General features: G+C 50.6%; 1 protein-coding gene and 1 long non-coding RNA gene across 20 annotated transcripts in view; one reads left to right on the top strand and one right to left on the bottom strand.

The window, feature by feature from the left end:
• Positions 1 to 24,072, top strand: part of MAPT (microtubule associated protein tau) — a 94,204-nt gene that overhangs the window by 1,708 nt on the left and 68,424 nt on the right. The window lies entirely within an intron of this gene.
• LOC131815909 (uncharacterized) lies at positions 19,934 to 23,951 on the bottom strand. The gene is made up of 3 exons (XR_009347884.1): positions 23,772 to 23,951; positions 21,687 to 21,778; positions 19,934 to 20,358 (listed from the first exon to the last, which is right to left on the bottom strand). It is a non-coding gene; the product is annotated as an uncharacterized LOC131815909 (long non-coding RNA).

Here is a 24,072-nt window from a genome sequence, read left to right as displayed (position 1 = left end):
CCTTTTGTTAGATCTCGGGCTGGCTCGGGTCAAGGAACCCCAGTCACAGCCCTGAGGGCATGGATGGAACGGCCGTGACCCCGCTCGGCCCCTTCCCCGGAGCCGGGCGGCGCGCCAGGAAGAGTTCGCGGGGCCGAAGGGCTGGAATTCGAGGTCTCTGCGCGCTGTGCGGGTGGCCGCAGAGGAGGAAGCCCCTTCCTCCATCCTGAGAGGCCTGGGGGCCACCTCCCACGGGCTGCCCACTAAGGGTCAGCGGTGACCCCCGGGAGGTGGCGGAGACAGCGCGCAGGCTGAGCCCCTCTCGGCTTCTTGCCCTGTTGCTTCGCCAGATGGGAGAAAGTAAGGAGGGGGCAAGAGGGTTCCTCCTCTGCTTCGGGCCACACCCATTTTTCCTGAGATGACTTGGGGGGGCACCGAGGGGTGGTTGCTATGGAAACCACACGCGTCCGGAGAACGGACCTCGGGGCGTTGCCCCGCCCCTTCCCAGCCAAGATTTTGAACCCAAGGGGCAGGCGAGGCCGCGGCCCTTCAGTCTTTCTGAGGCTGCTGGGGGTAAACCGCCCCCAACCCTGATCTGGTGACTCTTCCTAATTGGCCTCCGGCGGCCTCAACCACCCAGATTAGCGTCCCTCATGTATTTTTATTATTGTGGCTGAATATTATTTTGGAAACGTACAAGATTTTAACTTAAAAGCCCGAGTACACTGCCACCCTTGAAATGGGGAGGGAGCGGGAAAGGGGGTTATGGACGCCCTGGCAAGGGAGTCCGAGCTTCGCCCTCCTGCCACGAGCCGGGTCCGCGCGGTTTTCTGGTTAATTCTATCGCTGCAAACTGATGCAGGGGCGCAGTTCCGAGAGGGATGAGCATCCCTAGAGCCCAATCATTCACGCGAGCTGCCCAGATTGATCTGAATGTCCAGGGATTGGTCGGGCTGGGGTCGAGAGCCCGCCAGAGGCCCGGCTGAACCTTCCTGGCTGCGGCGTTGGAGGTCGAAGCCAGGAAGTCTGGGGCCTCCCTGCAGAGTTGAGCCCTCCAAGGGTGGGGTGCAGGAGAGGCTCAAGGATCGCTTCGAGCATCTTCTCCTCTCGCCCCCCTCCACCTCCTCCACCCTAGAGCTGGGCGCGGAATTCTGGTTCCAGACAGAGCAAGGGTCATAGAGCGGCCCTGAGAACGGGTAGCCCGCGGCCGCAGCTCCCCCGGGGGGGCCGCGGGCGGATAGGTCACCTCCTGTCGGTTGGAGGAAAGGGAGCACGGCGGGAGCGAGCACATTTAGCTCAATGCCGGGAACAAAGCGCAGTCCAGACGTCCGCGATTTTGCTCCATTTTGAAATGTGTTGGCGCTTTAGTGGGGCTCTGTTCGGCAAGGCCTGGGAGCTGTTCAGGGAGGAATCCCGGGCGCCAGTAGATGGATCTTCGTACTTGGATCCGGAAACACCATCCCTGGCTCTCCTCGTGCTTGAAGTAACCGGCTTCCCCCCTCCCCCTCCTGGGATCTCGAGGGATACAGCATTTGAGCCCATGCTCCTAAGGGAAAGGTCCAGGCACAGTTCCGAGGGCTATCGATTCCTGTCCCCGACCCCCCATCAGGCGGGAGCTCATTTATGTCCCGGAACACCCCATTTGGCCTCTGGCACGCAGGAACCTCCAGGCGCGGTCTCCAGCTGGGCTCAGTTGGGCTGGAACCTGGGACAGCGACTGCGGGGCCTGGCTCTCCAGGCCACCTCGGGTGTGTGCTCAGGCTCCGCAGGATGGGTTTTTGATCGCTACCCCCTCCCATCGACCTGTCCTACGGCAGAAAGAGAAATGTCTTTCCTACCTAAATAAATGAAGGTATTATTTTGCAATTTATGATGCTGCTTAGGTTTGCTAGATAAGAATTGCTTATCCATTCCTCCATCTCCAGACCCTGCCTCTAAACAATAAATGAATTACCACCCCGCCCCACCCCATCCCAGTGGCTGGTCCCAAGTGACTCCTGAAGCTCATCAATTCTTTTACCTACAGCTGCTTCTGAAACAGCTTGTGTTTACTGCAGTAATCTGGCTTAGCTCTTGGGGTTGCCTTTGGGTAGTTGCGGGAGAGTTTTGTTGGCTCTGCTGGTTTTTGGAGAAGTGACAGCCCTTGTCTGTATGTGCCCGCCCCCACACGCGCCTCCTCGGGCACCTGTCTATGGTGGAAGGGCGTGGCTTGGAACTGGTTTCAGGTATCAGGCTCAGCATCCCTGACAGGAACAAAAGGAATGGATTATTCCCACAAATTGCAAGAAGAAAACTTAGAAGCAGTTTGATTGAGAAAGGGTCAGATTTATTCCGACTGGGGAAAGAGCCCCTTCTATTGGACGGGTGCTTTGTGACCCACTACCCTTGGAGGGCAGTGCCAGCGGGGAGATGCAGTGAGATCCTGGTGCCCTTTGTTTAGGCTGAATTTTCTTTCTGCCCTGTTAACATCAGTTCATGAACCCATTTGTCGAAAATTTTAAAAAGTTGTGTTTTATTACAACTTCCCTCAGCATTTATGTATATGAATATGGTTTGAGTGGCTCCACATCTGTGTGTGTGAACATGTATTAGTTTTCTAGTTAAACACCAGATAGTTTTCCAACTAGATAGTATTCTCCCTATGCCCACCTTGAAAAAGAATCACTCAAAAACAAATCAAAACACCGTCGGGGGCTTAATACAGTGCTAGACGTCGAATAGGTGTTTGTTCCATACCCATTTAACAAGTAATTGGGTAAAATGGGAAAATGCAGGTCAAAAAGGTGGTAAAGAGAAAACTAGAAGAAGGGGGCTATATTCAAGGTCATGGCATCGATAAGGTTTGGGGGCAAATCTAGTCCAGTTTGTCCCCTGCTCGGTATCCAAGTGGCAGCCAGAAAGCAGTCTGAGCTCCTTCGTGCACCTCCACACCCTCCCTACTCTGCTTCTGAGCCTTCTCCCTTCCCAGTACAGCGCTCCCTGGCCCCAGAGCCCAGTCCCCGCTGCTCACCCCACCCTAGCTGGCCAGAAGAGTGCAGGAGAGAGGATGGAAAGAAAGCACACAATAGCTCTGGGGGGAAACAGATCAGAACTGATCTCTGCCATCTCTGGGACTGTAGGCCCTCCTGGCACCGGAAGTCAGAAGGATGGATGTGGGAAACCCCATTTGTCTCTGCCCCTTCCCCTTCCTCCCGCCCTGCCTTTTTCATTATCCCACTTTAAAAAGTGCCCCCCCACCTCTCCATATCCCCCAAAATATCCACCTAGTTAATTGCTTCTCTAACTTGCCAGCCTCACTGCTTCTGCTGGTGGTTTGCAGGAGCCCCGGCATGGAGGAGCATACCTGAGCAGGTGAGGGGAAGAGAGGGTTGCTGCCTCACCAGCTGGGCTGCTTCCAGGAGAGGACCCAAATATTCCAGCTGGGACTCTTGGGTGTATTCCTGTAAAACAGTGGTATTCAGTCCCCAGGGCCATTGAGAGGTTTAGAGACGTCTTTAATTTTCACAACTGGGGAAGGTACCACTGGCTTCTAGTGAGTAGGAGCCAAGGACGCTGCCAAACCTCCTGCTATGCACAGGACAGTCCCCCACATCAGAGTATCTGGCCCCAAATGTCACTTGTGCCAGGGTCAGAAGTCCTGCTACAGAAACATTGTTACTCTGGCATTCTTATCATAATGGCACTTATGTTCAGGGAGTGTCTTTTAGGAGGCACTGTTGTAAGTGCTCCCCAGAGATGATCTCATTTCATCCTCTCCAAACCCCCATTTCGTAACAGGTGCTGTTATTATCTCTGTTACGTATGGAGAAACTGAAGTACAGAGAGGTTTAGTAACTCACTACAGGTCACACAGCCAGGGAGTAGTAGAGCTGGAAGTCCAACCCTAGCCTCCTCCTCTTCTCAACTACACGTGGCTTTAATAGGCCTTTGTGGGCTAGCCTGGGAACCTGCGCATGATCTCTGTAACACTGACCCATTGGAAGATTCAAATTCCAAAGCCACTGACTCACAAAATGGACTTCTGAAAGAGTCCGTCATTGGAGCACAACGTGAAGCTTGTAATTTCTCATCTAGCCTTGGCACAGGGAGCAAGGGATTTCACTCAACCTCTGTACCTCTGTTTATAAAACAAAGAGAAAAATATCCTAGGGACCTTAAACCTCTTCCCCCAGACCCAGGTGTTCAAGACGGCTCTGTTGTACAAAGGAGCAGCTGGTTCTGATCAGCTCAGAGAAGGCTGGAAATCAAGACTGGGGAATCATGATATAGACTCAGCTATGGTCAGGGCCAAATCAGTGAAGTTTTAGGGACAGCAGATCCTCATCTTAGGTGCCCTCAGAGAGATCAAAGCTTTGGCACCAGCCCATGGGACCAGCTCTGAGTCTGTGGCTGAGTCGAGTTGGGTGGACATGGGAAAGGGCCTCATGCAAGAATCTCAGGGTTCCCTCGGCAAAGGTGGGCCTGGAGGCTTTTCTCACTTCCTGGGGCGCAGTCTGTACAGTAAATATTCCTTTATGCTGTGGCACAGAGGGACTGCCTGGAACCCTTCGTCGCCAGAACTCACTGGCATCCACCTGGGGGAAGAACGGAGGCCACTGTAATCCTGCAGCCAGCCCTGTGTGGGCGACCAGACATGCAGCATACATGCCCGTCTCACCCCTGTTACCTCGCCAGCGGGGTTACTGTCCAAGCACGCGTTTCCTGTCTCCAGACACCATGCTCCTGCCACCTGGGCCAAGTTCCTTTCCTGCCCAGATGGCCTCCACCTGAGTGTGGGCAAGCAGGGAGAGGCCGTCTTGAGATGGTTTCTGAACTTTCTGGGTTCTCTGATTAGGAGACATTCTGCAGATGTGCAGCTAAAACCGGCTTCCCCGAAATACAAACTTGAATGACTTCCAGGTGGTTTATCTGAGTGTTTTTGCTGTGTTAACATTTCGGTGGGCTCTGTGCTGCTCTAATCAGGGGCACTAGAGAATGAATTCCCCCGGAAATGTATTTTGTGCCTTGGCTATTCAGGGAAAGCTGGTGAGCACCTTAAAGGCAGACGCTGTTTCTTCCTGACAAGCCCTCGGGGCAGGGCCCTGTCTTGCAAAAAGAGGTCTTAGGTTTGGCTGGTGATTAAGGGTGTGGACTCTAGCCGAGTCCTGGGTGCAAGTCCTGCCTCCCCCACTTTTGGGGGCATGGCAGTACCTATCTCCCTGGTTGCTGTGGGGCTTAAACAGGGCAGGGGGAGAATGCAGGGCTTAGCCCAGGGCCTGGCACATAATAAATTGCTTAGGGAATGGTCCCAAGGGCAGCCGCCTCTGGATCAAGGCTTGAGATTGGATGAATGTACAAAGACATCTCCTGACCCTGGTGATGGATACACTTGTAACAGATAAATTGTTGCACTGACTAAGGACCAAGATAGGAGTGGGCAGCTGCCCAACTTGCCTGGAGCCCGGCACAGCTGTTTGGGTGGAAACGGGTCCCCCGAAAATCCCACACACCCATGTCTCATTGTACAGAAAGAAATTCTTGCTACAGGCAAGCAGAGAGTGACTTATCATCTGCGGTCCCTGCCTCTGTCCTCTTCCTGAAATCCGCCCCACGCCGGGAATAGTCTGTGTACACTCCGCGCCAGCCGGAGCAGAACCGCGCCCTCCCACCATCCTGGGAACCTCGACCCCGCTTAGCAAGCGTGTCAGGTTTGGAGATCCTACTAGCCTACTCACCGAATTAAGAGCGAGCGCAGATGGGATCGGGAAAGTAAAGGAAGGCAGTGGAGAGGATTTACAAATGAAATGCTTAAGCAGGATGTGGAAGTAGGTAAACCGGCAAGCGGGCTTCATGGTCAAGAGAAGAGTCAAGCCGAAAAATGTTCAATAAAACAAACTGGGCATGTTCTGAGTCCAGGGGACTCCAAGCATCCCAGGCTTATGCTCCTATACTAAATTTGGTTTAAGAAGCCTTTTTATCTATGCAGTGAAGACTGAGGGTCATACTATGTCAGTTTTTTTTTTTTTTTTAAAGTCATTAAAGCAGAAAAAATCATTATGAAATGATACTCTTGGTGTTTGGATCAGCCGGTTGGAATTTCTTGTCTTTCTTCCCTAAGCCACACTCACAATACCTTGTTAAGACTTCAGATTTCAGCTCCTTGGAAAGAGGGATTACACTACCGAGTAATCTGAATGCAGTATCTCTTGAGTTTTACTGTTTCATTCACAGTCTTTAATATCTCCTTTGACAGTAAAAAAAATTACTCAGTTTTATAAAGTCTTTCCAAAGCGTTCAGCTGGATTTTCCTAAAACCAATGAATGACTTTAAGAGTTTGCCTTTCATTCTGCACTTGAATCTCATCCGCTTGTGTCTTATTTAAATTATATGATTATGGTCACAAGGGCGACGGACCTAGAAGTTTGGCTGTGGTAGGAGGAGGCCTTGGCCGTGGACATCAGGCCTTGTGGACCTACCCTTGAATATTTACAGTCTTTCCTTTCTCCTTCTTGCACAGTGTCAGCTAGGACTGAGCGCCCTGTGGAGACTGGTATTAAGTGAATGGTGGGCAGTCACCTTTCCTGCCTAGCCCATCTCTTGCCTGCCTTCTAGGACAATCAGCACTTTGAATTCATTCACACAAAATCCCAGGTTAAGGGGGTGTTGCAAAATTCTCCCTATAAAGCCCAAAATAAATATAAAATCCCATCTACTATATGAACTCCCCTTAGTGAAGGAATTTTAGATGAAGATCCAACTATTAAAAACCACTTTGAATCAGCAAGATAGAATTATATCTGAAGCCATTGGAAATGGGACTGCATTCGTGGCCCTTCCTTTGGTCTTGCCCCTCTCCTGCTCAAGCTGGCATCTAAGAGAAGAGGGACGCAATTATCTCTGGTCCCAGCTGCTAGTCTGCCCACCTACCTGGAGCCCAGTTTTCTGTTTTCGCAGGAAGTCTGGATGATGTTGTCTATGGACTTGTCTGCAGTTGTAGCATAAAAAGCCCAGGGTTGCCCTTTCATCTTCGAGGCCTCCTCCCCAGGACATCAAGGGTATTAGAAGACCCCTGGGGTGCATAATTGCTGTCATGTGATCTCCAGCCAACACGTTATGCCAAAAGGGAAGTGCAGGTAAAGACCGGTTCACAGAACTGTGGGACTGTGTTCCTCCTCCAGGGTAAAAGACCTGAATGTGAACCAGTGGTCTAGTTCATGTGTCAGCAGAATCATTAGGGACCAAACGCAGTTAGGCCACTGATGGGTAGGTCATTTCAGAGGTGCTTATTTCCATTTGTTCTCAGTTGGACATTGGCACCAAACCATCGTCCTAACTCACGCCCCCTCCCACAGCCTACCCCTCTAAAAGAGGCTTATTGATTAATTAATAATCTCAAATCAAATGCTTTAATGCCCAAGGGAAAGTTACAATTTAAAGACTCTCTTTGGTATTTGTTTTATTGGAGAGAGAGAGCACAAGCGCACGTGTGGGAAGGGGGTCAGAAAGAGAGAGAGAGAAAGAGAGAGAATTGCAGTCAGACTCCCAGCTGAGCTGAGAGCCCAATATGGGGCTCGATCCCAGGACCCTGAGATCTTGACCTGAGCCGAAGCCAAGAGTTGGACACCCAACCAACTGAGCCCCATAATTATAATTATGTGTTTAAATGTAAATATTCAGGGCACCTGGGTGGCTCAGTGGGTTAAGCCGCTGCCTTCGGCTCAGGTCATGATCTCAGGGTCCTGGGATCGAGTCCCGCATCGGGCTCTCTGCTCAGCAGGGAGCCTGCTTCCCTCTCTCTCTCTCTCTGCCTGCCTCTCTGTCTACTTGTGATTTCTCTCTCTGTCAAATAAATAAATAAAATCTTAAAAAAAAATAAATGTAAATATTCACTCCCTTATTTGATGTATGTCTAGACTTTTTATATTAGGTTTGCTGAACACTTGACAGCTTTCAACTTTAGTATTGGTAATGCATCAGAATTTAAATTGAGGTATGTTAATAAGTCAAGCAAAGGTTGTATATATGAGTAAAATACTTGTATATAATCTGTGTTGGGGCACGGTAATAATTGCAGTATAAATGCGTGTGAACCTGTCCCTTTCAAAGCTCCCATTGCCAAGAATCACCAGGAATAGCTGTTTGGAAGAGTCCCCAGATCTTCTGCCATCCACCTTCTGTCTCGTCTTTTCCTTAGGAACAGGGAAATTCCACACTGGCCCCAGGACACATGCCTGTGCCTCACCATGGGCCCAGTTTAGAAAGGAAGGATTTTGCAGAACATCTCTAAATCCACTTGAATAATGGAGTCATCAGTCACAGACTCACCTGAACCTGCTTTAACCCTATTTAATCTTTCCCGGGGGTTAATCCTGCAGGATGGGCCTGCTGGGCGCCTCCACTGGATTTAGTTCTGCAGGCCTCCTGTATCTGGAGTCCCTCCCTTTTTAACCCTGCAGGGAACAATGACTACACTCTGTTCCCTGCAGAGGGTTAAAGACTGAATACATTGAAATAAATCCCTTTCAGTGTCACTAAAGTGCTATAAATAATTATGAACTGATGCTTGATGTCTGATGGGAAAACTTTTTTTTAACTGGCAGGATTCTTGTTATAAATTGATAATCTGGGCCAAGTGACAAAGAACTTTAAAAAAAAAAAAAAGAGAGATCTGTGGACATTGGGGAGGGTATGTGCTATGGTGAGGGCTGTGAAATGTGTAAGCCTGATGATTCACAGACCTGTACCCCTGGGGCAAATAATACATTATACATTAATTTAAAAAAAAAAAAAAAAAAAGGTCTCCTTATCGTTTATTGCTGGCAAGACTGAATTCCAGAAGCTAGCCATTGCCTGCCTCATTTTGTGGGCCTGTTATCCCCCGCTGCGTGGGCTTGCTTGCCAAACCCTGAATTTAATTGCAGCCTTTCCTGTTTACCATCTGAAGAGACTTGGGGCGACGTGGAAGATTTCCTGTACCTCCATTTTTCCATCTGCAAAATGGGGATCCTGCAATGCCCTCACCCCCAAATGGATAATAATGCAGGCTCCCTTCTCACTGGATAGTTGCAGAGCTGAAATAAAACATTCTATGAGAATTCCTTTGAGCGGCTTAGAAGACCTGCCCCAGGTAGCCAGAGTCAGGCGCTGATCTGAAGTCTCCACAGGGCGAATGGAGCCCGATGCCTAACGTCATTCAGCTGCCGCCACCCTGCTCCCCTCTTGCCAGCAGGACGGTGCAGGCTCCTTCGCAGGGATGAGCAGCCATCAGCAGGGCCTGTGCCCATGCTGGTTGGACAGGTGGTTGCGGTCAGCGTGTACAGGTCTCCTCTGTTCCCTTCTTCGCAGAGGAGGTCTAAAGCCGGGGTGCAGGACAGGACAGAGGGTGGTCATGTTTGGACTGTAACCTGAAGTGATACCTGGAGAGGGGCAGGGGACCTCCCTGACCCCTATCCTGACCCTCAGGTGGCCTTTCCATTTTTTTTTTTTTAAGATTTTATTTATTTATTTGACACACAGAGATCACAAGTAGGCAGAGACAGAGAGAGAGAGAGAGAGAGAGAGAGGAGGAAGCAGGCTCCCTGCTGAGCAGACAGCCTGATGCGGGGCTTGATCCCAGGACCCTGAGATCATGACCTGAGCAGAAGGCAGCAGCTTTAACCCACTGAGCCACCCAGGTGCCCCGGTCTTTTTATTTTTGCAGGGGTTTTCAGTTTTTCTTCCTAATCAGACCAGGACTTGGTACACAATCCCCTAATCAGTTATGCCCAGGGGCAGCCTCTTCTGGCTACTCCGTGTTTGGCCCCGGGGTGGGAACCAATTCAGGCAAGAGTGATTAAATTAAAGGCAGACGTTGACTTGGGTGGTGTGATATCTGGTGGCTGTGGGGCGGCTAGAGGCTCAGCCAAGTGTCATTAATTGAAGTGCCGGCACTTGGAATTTGAATGGAGCTAGAGCTAGGTTATTGTCTGTCTTTGCCCTGGGAGGGGGGGTGCTTCTTGTGCATGGGGATGGTGGGTAGTAGGTCAGGGCACGCGTGTCACTGCAGCCTGCGAGCAGTCTGGCTGCCTGAACACAGTCCCTATTGGTCTAAACTAGTTCTGTTGCATGACGATGCTGGTAATAATGGTACGAGCTGGTTGCATTTATTCTACTAAAAACGTGGCCTCCTTTAACCCTCCCTCCCCCTCGAGGCAGGGATCATGATCCTTATTTTGCTGGGGAGCAGACTGAAGCCCGGAGACTTCCCAGCTGGAGAGGAAGCCAGGTCATGCTTGTCCCCAACTCCCGTGCCTCGCTGCCTTCATGCCTCCCCTCTGCAGGCCACTCTCCACGCCAACAGATGTGTCTTTAGCGCTAATGCCCAGAGAAGCTGTGCCCTCCAGCCTCCCTGAATGGGTCATATGCAACCTGAGCCTGGAGAAAGTATTTTAAACCGAAAGCTAGCCTCTAAACTGGGCTGCCACTTCATGTCGCCGGTGACGGCAGAACCAAATTTAGTGTCGTGGGCAGGTCGACACTTATCCAACAGAGAAGCTCATTTTTCTTCCCGTTCGCACAAAACGTGAGAAAGGTCCACACCTGCCACACTTCTTTGGAGGGGTTATGTGTGACCGAAGGCTGGGAAAGGTGGCCAGGAGAGGTCTGGATGTGTAAACTCAGGGGAGATGACATTCAGGTTCCCAGGTGGGGTCTACAGGGAGATCACGGTTGTGATCTGGGTGATTTCAGTTATGTTGTGTTCAGTTTCCATGACTTCTTCTGAGACCACTGCTGACTTCTCCGGGGAGCCAGTGCCTGACCACATCCATCCATTGGGTGATGTTCTGCTCGTCTCTGTAGCCTCAGTGCCTGGCACAGCCCATGGCACAGAATAGATGCTCCATGACTGTTCAAAGAATGAATGGACAGGTGATTGCGTGAATCCAATACTGATTAAAACCTAAGGCCTTTCTTCAAGAGACTTGAGAATGGAAAGGGAAACAGGTGTATAACTTGTATAATTGTGGGTGATGGGCCACTTTATGATTTTACTTATTCATTTGTTTTGAGAGAGAGAGAGAGAGAGAGCACATGCAAGTGAGTGGGCGGGGGGCAGAGGGAGAATCCCAAGCCGACTGTAGAGCCCAGCTCGGGGCTTGATCTCACCACCCTGAGATCATGACTGGAGCCAAAATCAAGAGTCAGATGCTTAACTGACTGAGCCACCCAGACACCTACTTTATGATTTTTTAAAAAAAATATTTTATTTATTTGACAGACAGAGATCACAAGCAGGCAGAGAGGCAGGCAGAGACAGAGAGAGGGAAGCAGGCGCCCCGCTGAGCAGACAGCCTGATGCAGGACTCGATCCCAGGACCCTGGGATCATGACCTGAGCCGAAGGCAGAGGCTTTAACACACTGAGCCACCCACGCACCCCCCACTTTATGATTTTAATGCCTAATCCTTTTCTATCAAATACAGTCCTGGGGCACTTGGCTGGCACAGTTGGTGGAGCATGCAACTTTTTTTTTTTTTTTTTTTTTTATAGTTTCAAGTTTTTATTTAAATTCCAGTTAGTGGAGCACCTGGGTGGCTCAGGGGGTTAAAGCATCTGCCTTCGGCTCGGGTCATGGTCCCAGGGTCCTGGGATCGAGCCCCACATCAGGCTTTCTTCTCAGCAGGGAGCCTGCTTCCTTCTCTCTCTCTGCCTGCCTCTCTGCCTGCTTATGATCTCTATCTGTCAAATAAATAAATAAAATTAAAAAAATAAAAATAAAAAATAAATAAATTCCAGTTAGTTGGGGTGCCTGGGGGCACAGTGAGTTGAGCATCAGACTCTTGGTTTCTGCTCAGGTTGTGATCTCAGGGCCCTGAGATCGAGCCCCATCTTGGGCTCCATGCTCAGCAAGGAGCCTGCTTCGGGTTCTCTCCCTCTGCCCCTCCTGCTCATGCTGTCTCCAAAATAAATTAGTAAATCTAAAATAATAATAATAATAAAGTCCAGTTAGTTAACATAGTGTAACATTAGTTTCAGGTGTAGCAGTTAGTGATTCACACAACACGCGGTGCTCATCACAAGTGCCCTCCTTAATACTCATCCCCCATTTAACCCAAGAGTGTGCAGCTCTTGACCTGAAATTTTGAGCTCGAGATCCAAGTGAGGTGTAGAGATTACTTAAAAATAAAGTCTTTAAAAATAATAACAACGGGGGCACCTGGGTGGCCCAGTCGGTTGAGCAATGACTCAGCTCAGGTCGTGACCCCAGGAGTCATGGGGTCAAGCCCTGCATCAGGCTCTGTGCTCAGCTGGGAGTCTGCTTCAAATTCTCTCTCTTCCTCTCTCTCTCTCTCTCTCTCTCAAATAAATAAATAAATAAAGTCTTTACAACAACAAGAAAGAAAACAAATCCAATGCTATATTTCCTTTTAATGCTTTCACACTAAGACCTGAAGTGGTGAGGGGGGCCAGTCAGCACTTGAATTATTGAGTGCTGGGGCACCTGGGTGGCTCAGTGAGTTAAATCCTCTGCCTTCGGCTCAGGTCATGATCCCAGGGTCCTGGGATGGAGCCCCGCATTGGGCTCTTTGCTCAACAGGGAGCCTGCTTCCCACCCCCTCTCCCCCGCCTGCCTCTTCTGCCTACTTGTGATCTGTATGTCAATAAATAAAAAATCTTTAGAAAAAAATAAATTAAAAAATGAAGTTTTGAGTGTTCAAAGTGGAAATGCGCGCATTTGCCAGAATCTTTTAAAAAGCTAAGACTTTGCATTAGTTTACGCCTTTAGATTCTCCTGAAAACTGGAATGCCACCATAAACCATGAGCCCTACTTCAAAGACAAAAGATTTTGGTGAACAGGCTTGGGTCTGAGGCATGGTCCCCAAGCTCATTCCAGGACGAGTGATGAGCAAGTGAAGACAGACGGCTTCAGTTCCTGCCACCTCAGGAGGAATCAGGTCCAGGGAGGGCTGTCAGAATTAGCAAATTAAAACCCTGGATGCCTGGTGAAATTTCAATTTCAGATAAACAACATTTTTTTTTTTTAGTATAATTGTGATAGGCTACAAAATGCCGCCCAAAGATATCAGATCCTAATCCCTAGGACCTGTGAATATGACCCTTATTTGGAAAAAGGGTCTTTGCAGATGTCATTCTCTGAAGCATTTTGAGATGAGATTATCCTGTATTATCTGGGTGGGTGATAAACGCAGTCACTTGTGTCCTTACAAGAAGTCGGCAGAGAGAGATTAGAAGACCCTGTGATCGATCAGGTTGGAGTGACGTGGAATGATGTGGATTCCAGCAGCCACCAGAAGTTGGAAGATTCCGAGACAAAGGATTGGCTCCTAGAACTTTCTGGGGGAGGGAGTGAGACTTTGCCAACACCGTGATTTTGGCCCAGTGATCTGATTTTGGACTTCTGGCCTCAAGAACTGTGACAGAAGAAATATCTGTTGTGTTAAGCCACTCACTTTGCAATTTGGTACCGTGGCCACCAGAAACTATCACACTAAGTATGTCCCCATGCAGTCTTCGGGACATACTTACACTAAAACAGTTGTTGTTTATCTGAAACTCAGATTTAACTGGGTGCCTTGTATTTTATCTGGCAACCCTGATTGCCAGGGCCAAAGAAAGGGGCTTTAGAAATTTGCAAGAAAGCTGATTGAGGCTGTCAGGAAGTGGACTTCCTTACACTAGGATCCTTTGTAAGCACAGTTCCACTGAACCCATTTGAACCGCACTAGCTACCCTCTGGACAAAAGAGGGGGGCAATTAGACAGGTGCTAATGATTTATTCTTTCAACAGTCACTTGAGCACTTCCTATAAAACAGAAGTTCTGTGTAAGGGTGGAGAAGGTGAGCGTGAACGGATCCCATCCGTGACAAACCTTGCGAGATAAGCCACATGAAATATTACCAATCACCGGCTTCAGGGGATTCCACATTTCTGATACCACAGCTGCCCCCGGGGGAATTTTGGGCCCAGCCATTGAGGGGTGCTGGGGCCTGCACAGAGGCTAGGTGGTCCCCAGACTCTCGGCATTTTATTTTTTAAAGATTTTAATTTTTTTACTTGACAGAGAGAGACACAACGAGAGAGGGGACACAAGCAGGGGGAGAGGGAGCAGCAGGCTTCCGGCTGAGCAGAAAGCCTATGTGGGGCTCGAGCCCAGGACCCTGGGATCATGACCTGAGCTGAAGGCAAAAGCCCAATGACTGAGCCACCCAGGCGCCCCTAGACTCTCAGGATTTTAAGGGTGCTCACAGCGTTAGCAGTTCAGGGGTCTTGGGCCATCCAGAACACATAGGGAGTCCGGGCACACTCCAGGATTGCCCCAGAGGTTTTACCAGAATACCCATGCCTGGGGAAAGAGAAAAGCAGGTTGTTCACAGGCAAAACGTGGCTCAGTGGGTTAAAGCCTCTGTCTTTGGCTCAGGTCATAATCCCAGGGTCCTGGGATAGAGCCCCACATTGGGCTCTCTGCTCAGCAGGGAACCTGCTTCTCAGGCACACACACCCCCACCCCCGCCACTGCCTTCTCTCTCTGCCTGCCTCTCTGCCTACTTATGATCTGTCTGTCGAATAAATAAAATCTAAAAAAAAAAAAGCAAAAGTTTTCAATGGGGACTGAAAAGACGCTAAACCTTGCTGATTCTAAGATTGCTGATAAAAGCACAGCGGGATGCCTCTGTTGGTGGCCCAGGTGGCAGAGGTCCTTTCTGTGTGAGCAAGGACAGTCTGTGTGGGGTTTCACTGGGGAGGCATCTGTTGCACCAAGGTCTGGAAATGATTGATGGGAAACTGGTTGACTAAACTGCCCCCCCCCTGCCCCGCAGAATGCACTGCTGTGGACACTCCCTCAAATAGGCTAATCGAGGAACAAGGCGGCCACCGTGTGTTCCCTCTTGTACAGAAAGAGGGAGCACGCCTGTGAATGAGGCCGTGTTTATGGAGCCTGACTGGAAGGAAAGATGAAAATCAGGTTTTTGTTTGTTTTGTTTTTAGATTTTATTTATTTGACAGACAGAGATCACAAGTAGGCAGAGAGGCAGGCAGAGAGAGAGGAGGAAGCAGGCTCCCTGTGGAGCAGAGAGCCCGATGCGGGGGCTCGATCCCAGGACCCTGGGATCATGACCTGAGCCGAAGGCAGAGGCTTTAACCCACTGAGCCACTCAGGCACCCCGAAAATCAGGTTTTAATGGTAGCCTCTGGTTGAGAGAAATCATGGATGCGGGCAGGACAAGTCAGTATCACTCTGTACTTATTTTTTTTTTTTTTTTTAAGATTTCATTTATTTATTTGACAGAGAGAAATTACAAGTACACTGAGAGGCAGGCAGAGAGAGAGAGAAGGAAGCAGGCTCCCTGCTGAGCAGAGAGCCCGATGCGGGACTCGATCCCAGGACCCTGAGATCATGACCTGAGCCGAAGGCAGCGGCTTAACCCACTGAGCCACCCAGGCGCCCTGTACTTATTTTTTTTTTTAAGATTTTTTTATTTATTTCACACACACAGAGAGATCACAAGTAGGCAGAGAGGGAGGCAGAGAGAGGGGTAAGCAGGCTCCCCGCTGAGCAGAGCACCCGATGTGGGGCTCGATCCCAAGACCCTGAGCTGAAGGCAGAGGCTTCACTCACTGAGCCACCCAAGCACCCCTGTGTATATGTTTTTAAAGCCAAATTCATATATATGCTTGGGCCCCAGCTCTCTTCAGAAGGATGAAAATATTTGGAAGAAGGGTTCTTTCAAAGGCCCCCCCAGGTGAAGCTGACAGACATGACCCCCCTGGTGGGTAAGTTCTGATCTGCCTTCACCCTCTAATTTCAGAAAGATGGAAGCTCTATAACCAGGTCTTTGTGGGCTAGCCTGGGCACTGCACTGCCTTAGACAGGAGAACTTTTCAAACTAGTTGTAGGACTATAACTTAGCAGGAGCTCAAGTACACAGTGTATGTGTGAAGCATATATACAGTGTAACTGAATACACAGAGCACCTTCTGGAGTCTTCCCTCGGAAGTAGGGGAGGGGAGGGGGCAGGAGGACAAAGAGAGGTTGGCTACTGTGTTGTTTAAGTGCCCAAGCCTTGCCGTCGTTCGTGACAACCCAAACTAGCCCCATGAGCCACCACCAGGGTCCCCAGAGTGGCTAGTAGCCTGCATTGGGAGTGAGACACACCCCACCCGGGGGCGGGGGATTAATGATATGCCACTTGACCCTCTTCATGCCCAATCCTTTTATATCAGAAACAACTCCAGTGCTATTTTCTCTCAGTGTTTTCACACAAATGACCTCATTTCATCCTCCCACTGTAGGCTAGGTGGCACTTCCTGTTTGGAAGGGGAGAAAATGGAAGCTGCCATTCTAGAACCTCCGCTGTGGGGGCCAAGCGCTGGTACCTTTTCTGGCCACAGCCCTGCCTCGAGGCAGGGGCCTGTGTCCTGGCCCAGCACCGAGGCCTGTCTCTTCTGGAGTAAGTTCCGTGAGCCGACTGCACTCCCGATTCCAGGGCCTGTCTGAGGTCCTCCAGAATCCCCCACATTCCTTGAAGCACAGAGAACACGGCCCCAAGTCCCTGCTCTCTCGGGACACTTCCCACACCCTGAGAAGCAAAAAGGCACTTCTAGTCTCTGCTTCCAGAAACAACACAGCAGTCCTCAGAGACGTTCTAGCCAATCCTCCAAAGGCCTCATTTCAGTTTTAATTACCGTGCTGTCCTGTTGGCGCTCTCCAGAGAAGCTGACAGGCATAGCCCCTGCTAGAATGTAGCTTTCCTCCCCATCAGGCCGGAGCATCTCCCACTGTTTGTTGGTTAAGCCTCCCTCTGCTTGGCCTGTAGGGCTCTGAACTCCCAGAACCATGTAGGACCCTGAACTCCAGAGGCCACCTGGTCTCACCAACTAGCCACTGCCCAGACCTCCTCTGCTGCCTTCCTGACCGAGTCACCAGGGTTCCCATGATGGTGGCTCATGGCCTCTGTCAACCATGTGACGGGAGGGTTGGGAGCGAGGAGAAAGAAGGGGCCAGCAGAGAAAGATGGAAGTGTTGGGAGCTGCCCCAAATGTATGACATCCTTAAAATGAATCACCACTTTCCCTTCACTTCTTTTTCTCCTCCTCGAAGGACCTTCCTCTCTCTCATACCTCCCCTGCTCTTTGAGGTTATACTGAGAAAAATCCACAGAGGGGCCAGTGCAAGGTGTTAAGGCCCATGAGTCTGGCATTTGAGCAGATGCCAGAGCCACTTAAGAAATGAGGTAATAGCCCAGAGAGGTAAAGTAACCTCCTTAGGGTCACACAGCAAGTTCATAGCAAAGCTCAGCTAGCACAGGTCTCCTTCCTCCTCTTGTGCAAGGCCCCGCATTGCCTCCCTGCAGTGGCTGGGGTACCAGAGGGGCACTCTTAGACCCACCTGGCCAGTCGAGGGACTTTCATTAAACCAGCCAGGCTGAATTGACTTCCCTCCTTTTGAAAGGAGAAGCATTCACGCTGCTTGAAAATACCCGCTAATTTTCCTAGAGCATGTCCACAATTCCTGGAGGATGCCTGGGTGTCCCTAATGGAATAGCTTTCCCCTCCAGTGTGCTTAAACACAGAAGCAACATTTGTTGCTGGAAAATATCCATTAGGTTAATGAGTTTTTTCTTGCCCACGGAGATGAAGCACTTCCCAGCCGTGGACATGTTGCGGTATAAGCAAGAGCTACACAACCACCAACCCGTTCCGCCCACCCCTGCGGTGAGCCCCGGGAGAGGCTGGAGGGACTCATTCATTTCTCTGTCCACTTTTGGCCATTTCTTCCATTGCTGGCTCCTGGAGCCACTTGCCTTTCATTTCCAAAGTCTGCCCCCTCCACCCCGTGTTAGCACAAAAGCTGCTAGGGGGACGTCCCTTTTTGCACCTGCCTGGCTTATTCTTAGCACCAAAAGTTTTCCCTGGTTACTATGTCTTACTGAAGAAACAGATATGAGATGCTGTTTACCTACCTCCTTCCTGCTCTCCCGGATTATTGGATGAGATGCGGCAGCAAGAGCCCCCTCCTGGGAGGAGAGCAGACCAGGGTTGACTCCTGGCTGCCCTCTCCTAGCTGTGTGACCTTGGGTAAGCTGTTTGACCTCTCTGAGCCTGGTTCCACATCTGAAAAATGGGAATAATAGCACCTCCCTTTCAGGGCTGTGGTTAAGGAGTGGCAATGATTCCTATAAAGGACAGAGCACAGCGAGTGGCTAGCCCTTAGTCACACTCCTGAACAGCCCCCATGACACCCTGCAAAGGTGCCCCTGTGTTATTAAACTTTTAGAGGCCAGGCTGTGGAACTGAAGGTGGGTTATAGAGGGACTCTCGCTTTCTACTGTCTGCGCTTGCATTTTTTCCCAAATCCAGTCTGTGTGTGTGTGTGTGTCCAAAAGCTTATTATTAGTAACACATGAGTAGATTCTCATAAAAAATTCTAATAGCAGCGTGAGTTACTTTTATAATCAGAAAAAAATACAGATACCGCCTTGAAAAAATTTATCTGAATTACTCCCATTTTCCATCCTTCCGGTGTTTTTTGAGTCTTTGTGGGCCCTCCACCTGCCAGTGACAATGACCACTCCAGCCCTGCCTGTCGCTACCTGGCCACCCTTGCCCTGGCCATGCCCTCTCCACCCGGGCAAGCTGTGGGATTGTTTCCGCTCCCATCCAGCAGGCCTGGACTCGGGACTCGCCAGAACTGGAGGAAGGGGCTGCCCTCCTTCCCTCTGCCCATGCACCCTCACCCCTGCTGAGGCGGGAGCCCTCATCCTGGCCCTCCCTCTACCCTGCAGAGGACCCTGGAGGCTTCGGAAGACCCAGACCCCGTGCAGAGAGCCCCATTTCAGGTTAGTTCCTGTAGCCACACCCACACAGGAGCTTGTGGGAACCTTTGGGCTCCTGACCAGAGCTGGCTGCTTACTCCGCCTCTCTGATATTTCTTTCCTTCCTCTCCTCGCTGCTGGGCTCTAGTGGAGGTCGGTGGGCTCACAGCTCAGAAGGGCTCACGGGGACTCAAGATGGGCCTGGCCCTTCAAAGCTGCTAAGGTCTATCGGAGACGTGAGCTAGGCCTTTGTGGTCTAGCCTGGGCACCTGGCTGCGGTAGACAAGGGAAACTTCCAGCTGAGCTGTAGGTGGAGAATGCAGGTGCAGGAAAGGTTTTTCCTGGGCTCCGTGTGCACCTGCAATTCACTGAGCCATGCACAAGCTTTGTACAGATTCTAGGGCTCAGGTCGCTTTGGTGTGTCTGTTTTTGTTTGTTTTGGGAGTTGGATTGGGCTTTCCCCCAAGCCCTCTGCTCTCCTCGCTCCTGGTGACCAGCTGCCTGGCTGGAGTTGACAGTAACAACAGAAAAAAACAAGAACGGTGATGGCTAACATGTGTTAGCCTGGTTCATCTCATTTCAGCACTCTATCCACCAAATGAAATGTTGAATTTGCAATTCTAGCCATTGTTTCACCTGGGGGACCTGAGGCTCGGGGTGGCTAGGTAGCCTTCCCACAGTCCCTTACACTCAGCAGTGAAGCAGCCCCTTCCTCATCCGCGGCCTGGAGGACACTGCAGCCAGAGCATCACTGCCTCGAGGGGCCTCCTTTCCCCGAGCTGTGGGCCTCCGGCCTGGCTCTTCAACACTGTGCCTGATTTCAGGGGCTCAGCTCTGCCCCCTGTCCTTTAGGGACACCAGACTGGAGTGCTCTAATAAGGCTGCCTGCAGTCGCCTCCTAGTGCCCGGGAATCCACAGACACATCCGCCCCTCCCCCGTCACCCACTGACCCTCAGGGAACCCATCTGAAGTCCTAAGAGAGCAGGGGGGCCGGGCAGGCTCCAGCTGCAGGGCCTGGGAACGTAGCAGCGGGGCTGAGCAATTACAGGGACAACTGACCGGCGACATGGAGCCTTCCTCCCGTCTGCCCCTCATTTGCTGCCCGGCGCCTGGCACACTGTGGGTATTTAATAATAATTAAATTCATAATGAATGTCAAAAAGGCCCGCCTGTGGTAAATGCATGCATCTTTGCACAATTCTTCCACAGCATCATGAGCAAGCCGGGAATAGTTAATAAGGGACAACTGTGAATGTGGGAAAATCTGATCGCAAAGACGTTTACTCTTTCGTCCCCTCCCCAGACTTTTCAGTGAAAATGTGGGACCATTTCCCTTCCATTGTCCTTGTAGCAGGATTTATAATGAAAAGAACTAGAACAAGAACCTCTCTGTGCTCCTCCATGTAGACTTGGGCACGCAATTGACACGTGTCTCCGTCCATGAGCGCCGGCTCAGAACCGGCGGTGGGAAGTTTTCTCCTCCGACACAGGCCGTCAGTATCCCTTACAGGAAAGTTGTCTTCTCCAGACCCGGAGGCAAAGCCCTGGCAGCCATTTCGGGAATGTGTCCTACGAGACAAGCTGGGCCAGAGCATGGAGACTGCTTGCTTTTTGATGTTCCGCAGCCACTGGGCATGCGGGACACTGCAGTCCCGCCTCCCCTTAGACGACCTACTCTGGGCAGCCTTCCCTGGAGGAAGCCCAGCGTCTGGCCTGGGGTCACGGGGCTTGGAGGGAAATCTGCAGGGGTTTGTGATGGCTTAGGTAACTGGGTGACAACAGATGGCTTGGGACCCTCAGGGACAAGGTGCAAAGAGCCCAAACAAGAAGCATGTCGCCTAATGCCCCCACGGGACTGGCACTGGGGAGCCCCCAGCCTATGGTGGTGTCTTGTGCAAGTGTGGGCCCAGCCTGGCCAGATCATTCCAAGTTCTCAAGATAAATCAGAAATTGTACTTCAGAGGCTCCTGGCTGGCTCAGTCTATAGAGCGTGGGACAGGGTTGGGAGTTCGAGCTCCACAATGGGTATGGAGATTACTTTAAAATAAAATCTTTAAGGGGCACCTGGGTGGCTTAATGGGTTAAGCCTCTGCCTTCAGCTCAGGTCATGAGCTCAGGGTCCTGGGATCGAGCCCTGCATTGGGCTCTCTGCTCAGCAGGGAGCCTGCTTCCCCTTCTCTCTCTGCCTGTTCTCTGCCTACTTGTGATCTCTCTCTGTCAAATAAATAAATAAAATCTTTAAAAGAAAAAATAATAATAAAATAACATCTTTTAAAAAAAAGATCCATTCTCTTAGCAACTTAAAAAAATAAATTGTACTTAGATTAAATTTCCAAGTATGGGTTACTAATTTAGAAGCTTTAAAACTCTGCCATATAACTCACAGACTGTTTGGTTTAAACTGTGTCTGGAGGAATTCAAGCTAGACAGCAGGAAGAACTTCCTGAGGTGGGGATTTTGAGACCTTAGTGGAAGGACGTATGGTCCTGGTCCTGCCGCTGCTGGTCTACAGTCGGGGTGACAACCAGGAGTCCCTTATGGAAAATCATCCCAGTGGAGTGACAGTTACATTTACTCAAAGAGCTGAGGCTGAGACCCGCTCGGTGTCAGCTTTGGGCTTTTTGGTGCCATCCTTCTGGAAGTGAGAAGCAGGGACTGACAGTCCCCTTAGGGAGGTTCAAAGCACCTAAGCCCATGACCCTTGGCCAATGATTTTTGACTGATGTATACTCTGAGTCCTCTCTGTGGCCTATGTCATGGCTGGCTCTGGACAGCTCTGGGCCCCTCTTCCTGAAGGCCTTATATGTGGCTCTTTCAGGCTTCCATTCGTCTGATGCTTCTTGGTGGCCATCTTCCAACTGGGGCTTTTTTATCAAAATTCCCAGCCATGATGTCTAAATAATTTATACCTTAAGGTGTGAAAAGGTTCAGCAGTTCCAACTGAATGTCTCCTACGTGCTTTGGAAACCCTCAATCCTGGTCCTTAGGACGCTGAGTCCAGCTAGAGAAGAAACACACACGCAGTGGCTTTATAAGTCCATTTTATAGGTGCAGTGAAGGTGTTATGTTGAGGCATCTTGACACTTTAAAAAATAATTTATTTATTTTAGAGAGAGTGTGCGTGTGTGAGTGCGTGGGGAGGCACAGAGGGAGAGGAAGAGAGAGAATCCTCCCGCAGACTCCCTATGGAGAGCAGAACCCGACAGAGGGCTAGATCTCATGACCCTGAGATCATAGCCTGAGCTGCAATCAAGAAACTTGACCTTCTCTTTAAAGAGAGGATGCCTAGGGGCGCTTGGGTGGCTCAGTTGGTTGGGGAAGTGCCCTCAGCTCCGGTCATGATCCCGGGTCCCCAGGATGGAGTCCCGCCTCAGGCTCCCAGTTCCATGGGGAGTCTGCTTCTCCCTCTGACCTTTTCCCCTCTCATGCTCTCTCTCTCTCTCTCTCTCTCAACTAACTAACTAAATAAATAAATCTTTTTAAAAAGTGAGAGAGAGAGAAGATGCCCAGAACAGGTGTTACCTAAAGGCCTCTCTCCAGCATTAGTTGTGTCCTCTGTCATGACTCGGGGATTTTCCCTGAGAACAGGATGGGAACGTGGCCCAGAGATGAGGCTGAGGTTGGGGATGGATCCCCACCAGGAATGTCACGCTAGGCTAGGACAGGTCCCCAGAATCATCAGGAATCGGTGGCCCCTCCACAGCTGGTTCACTCTTGAGAAGCCCCGTAGCGTTCACTCTTGAGACTCAGGGTCGGGGCGGCCTGGATGTGGTCCCACCATGCCAGGTTTGATTATGGGTGCTGAGGGAATGTCCCAACCAGCCCGTCCCCAGGGCTTCTCCACGGCTCCACGGCTTTAATCTGAGTCTCTCATTAAAATCTCTCTCACCTCTGCAGCTCATAAGAACACTGCAAGGTTCATGGACTCAGCCACTATTGCCACTGTATGTGACCTTGACCTACCCCCTGCTATCTTTAGGAACGGCCCCCCTTCTTGAACCGTACAAACCCATGGGAAGGAGAACTCAGCCATCGCTTCTGGGAAACAACTTCTCCCACAGTTTCTCCAACATGGAAGTGAGGTTTCACGCCCACACTCTAGAACCAAGTGCCTTGGTTCAAATCCCAGCCCTGCCGTGTCCTAGCTGTGTGAATGTGGGCAGGTTGCTCAGCCTGTCTGTGCCTGAGTTTCTGCATTTGTAGAATTGGTGTAAAAATCATACTACCCACCTCCTGCAGTTGGGAAGAGAATGAAATGAACTCAGTCTTGTCATGTGCTTAGAAAAGAGGCTTGCCGGGCACCTGGGTGGTTCAGTAGGTTGAGCCTCTGCCTTCGGCTCAGATCATGATCTCGCGGTCCTGGGATCGAGCCCCACATCGGGCTCTGCTCAGCGGGGAGCCGGCTTCCCCCATTCTCTCTGCCTGCCTCTCTGCCTACTTGTGATCTCTCTTTCTCTCTCTGTCAAATAAATAAATAAAAATAAAATAAAATAGGGGCGCCTGGGTGGCTCAGTGGGTTGGGCCGCTGCCTTCGGCTCGGGTCATGATCTCAGGGTCCTGGGATTGAGCCCCGCATCGGGCTCTCTGCTCCGCAGGGAGCCTGCTTCCCTCTCTCTCTCTCTCTCTCTCTGCCTGCCTCTCTGCCTACTTGTGATCTCTGTCTGTCAAATAAATAAATAAAATCTTAAAAAATAAAATAAAATAAAATAAAATAAAGAGGCTTGCCGGCCCCAAGTGGTAGCTGAGTGTTTGCATTGAAAAGACATGATCCTTAAGTACATTCTGGATTTCAGAAGCCCTCTTTTTGCATTTGACAACTAAGCCCTCTCTCCCTTGAAATCCGACCAGAGCCCATCTGCAGGAAGAGGAGAGAGGGCAGCCCCCAACCCACCGTGGGGACACTGGCACAGAGCCTCCTGCCCTGTGCCCCATCAGGTGCTCGAAGTCTGGAATCTCCAAAGCCCATTCAGATATGAGTGTAGGGTTTAAGTCACCTGTGACTCTGAAGGCTCCTTTGCTCAGTTCATCCTCCCTTAGCAGGGCTCATGGGAGTGGAGAAGGGCGTAGGAGCTCCCCAGTATCGGACAGTGATGGGCTGCCTTCCCAGCCTCCTCCCCTCTCCTCTTTGCCTGTTCGTCCATCACTTCCCATTCGAAAGCAAAAAAAGACCAATAACCCAGTGCCCAGAGCAGGGGGAGAAAGGCCCCAGAACTCCATGACTTCACAGACCTGGCCCTTCTCCTAGGGCAACTGTGATGTCATTCCCGCCCTCCCTAGGGCCATCCCACTCTTAGG

The sequence above is a fragment of the Mustela lutreola genome, chromosome 15 (genome assembly GCF_030435805.1).
Source record: "Mustela lutreola isolate mMusLut2 chromosome 15, mMusLut2.pri, whole genome shotgun sequence".
NCBI lineage: Eukaryota > Metazoa > Chordata > Mammalia > Carnivora > Mustelidae > Mustela > Mustela lutreola.
Note: the sequence above shows the minus strand (reverse complement) of the source record. Positions and strands in the feature narration are given on the sequence as shown.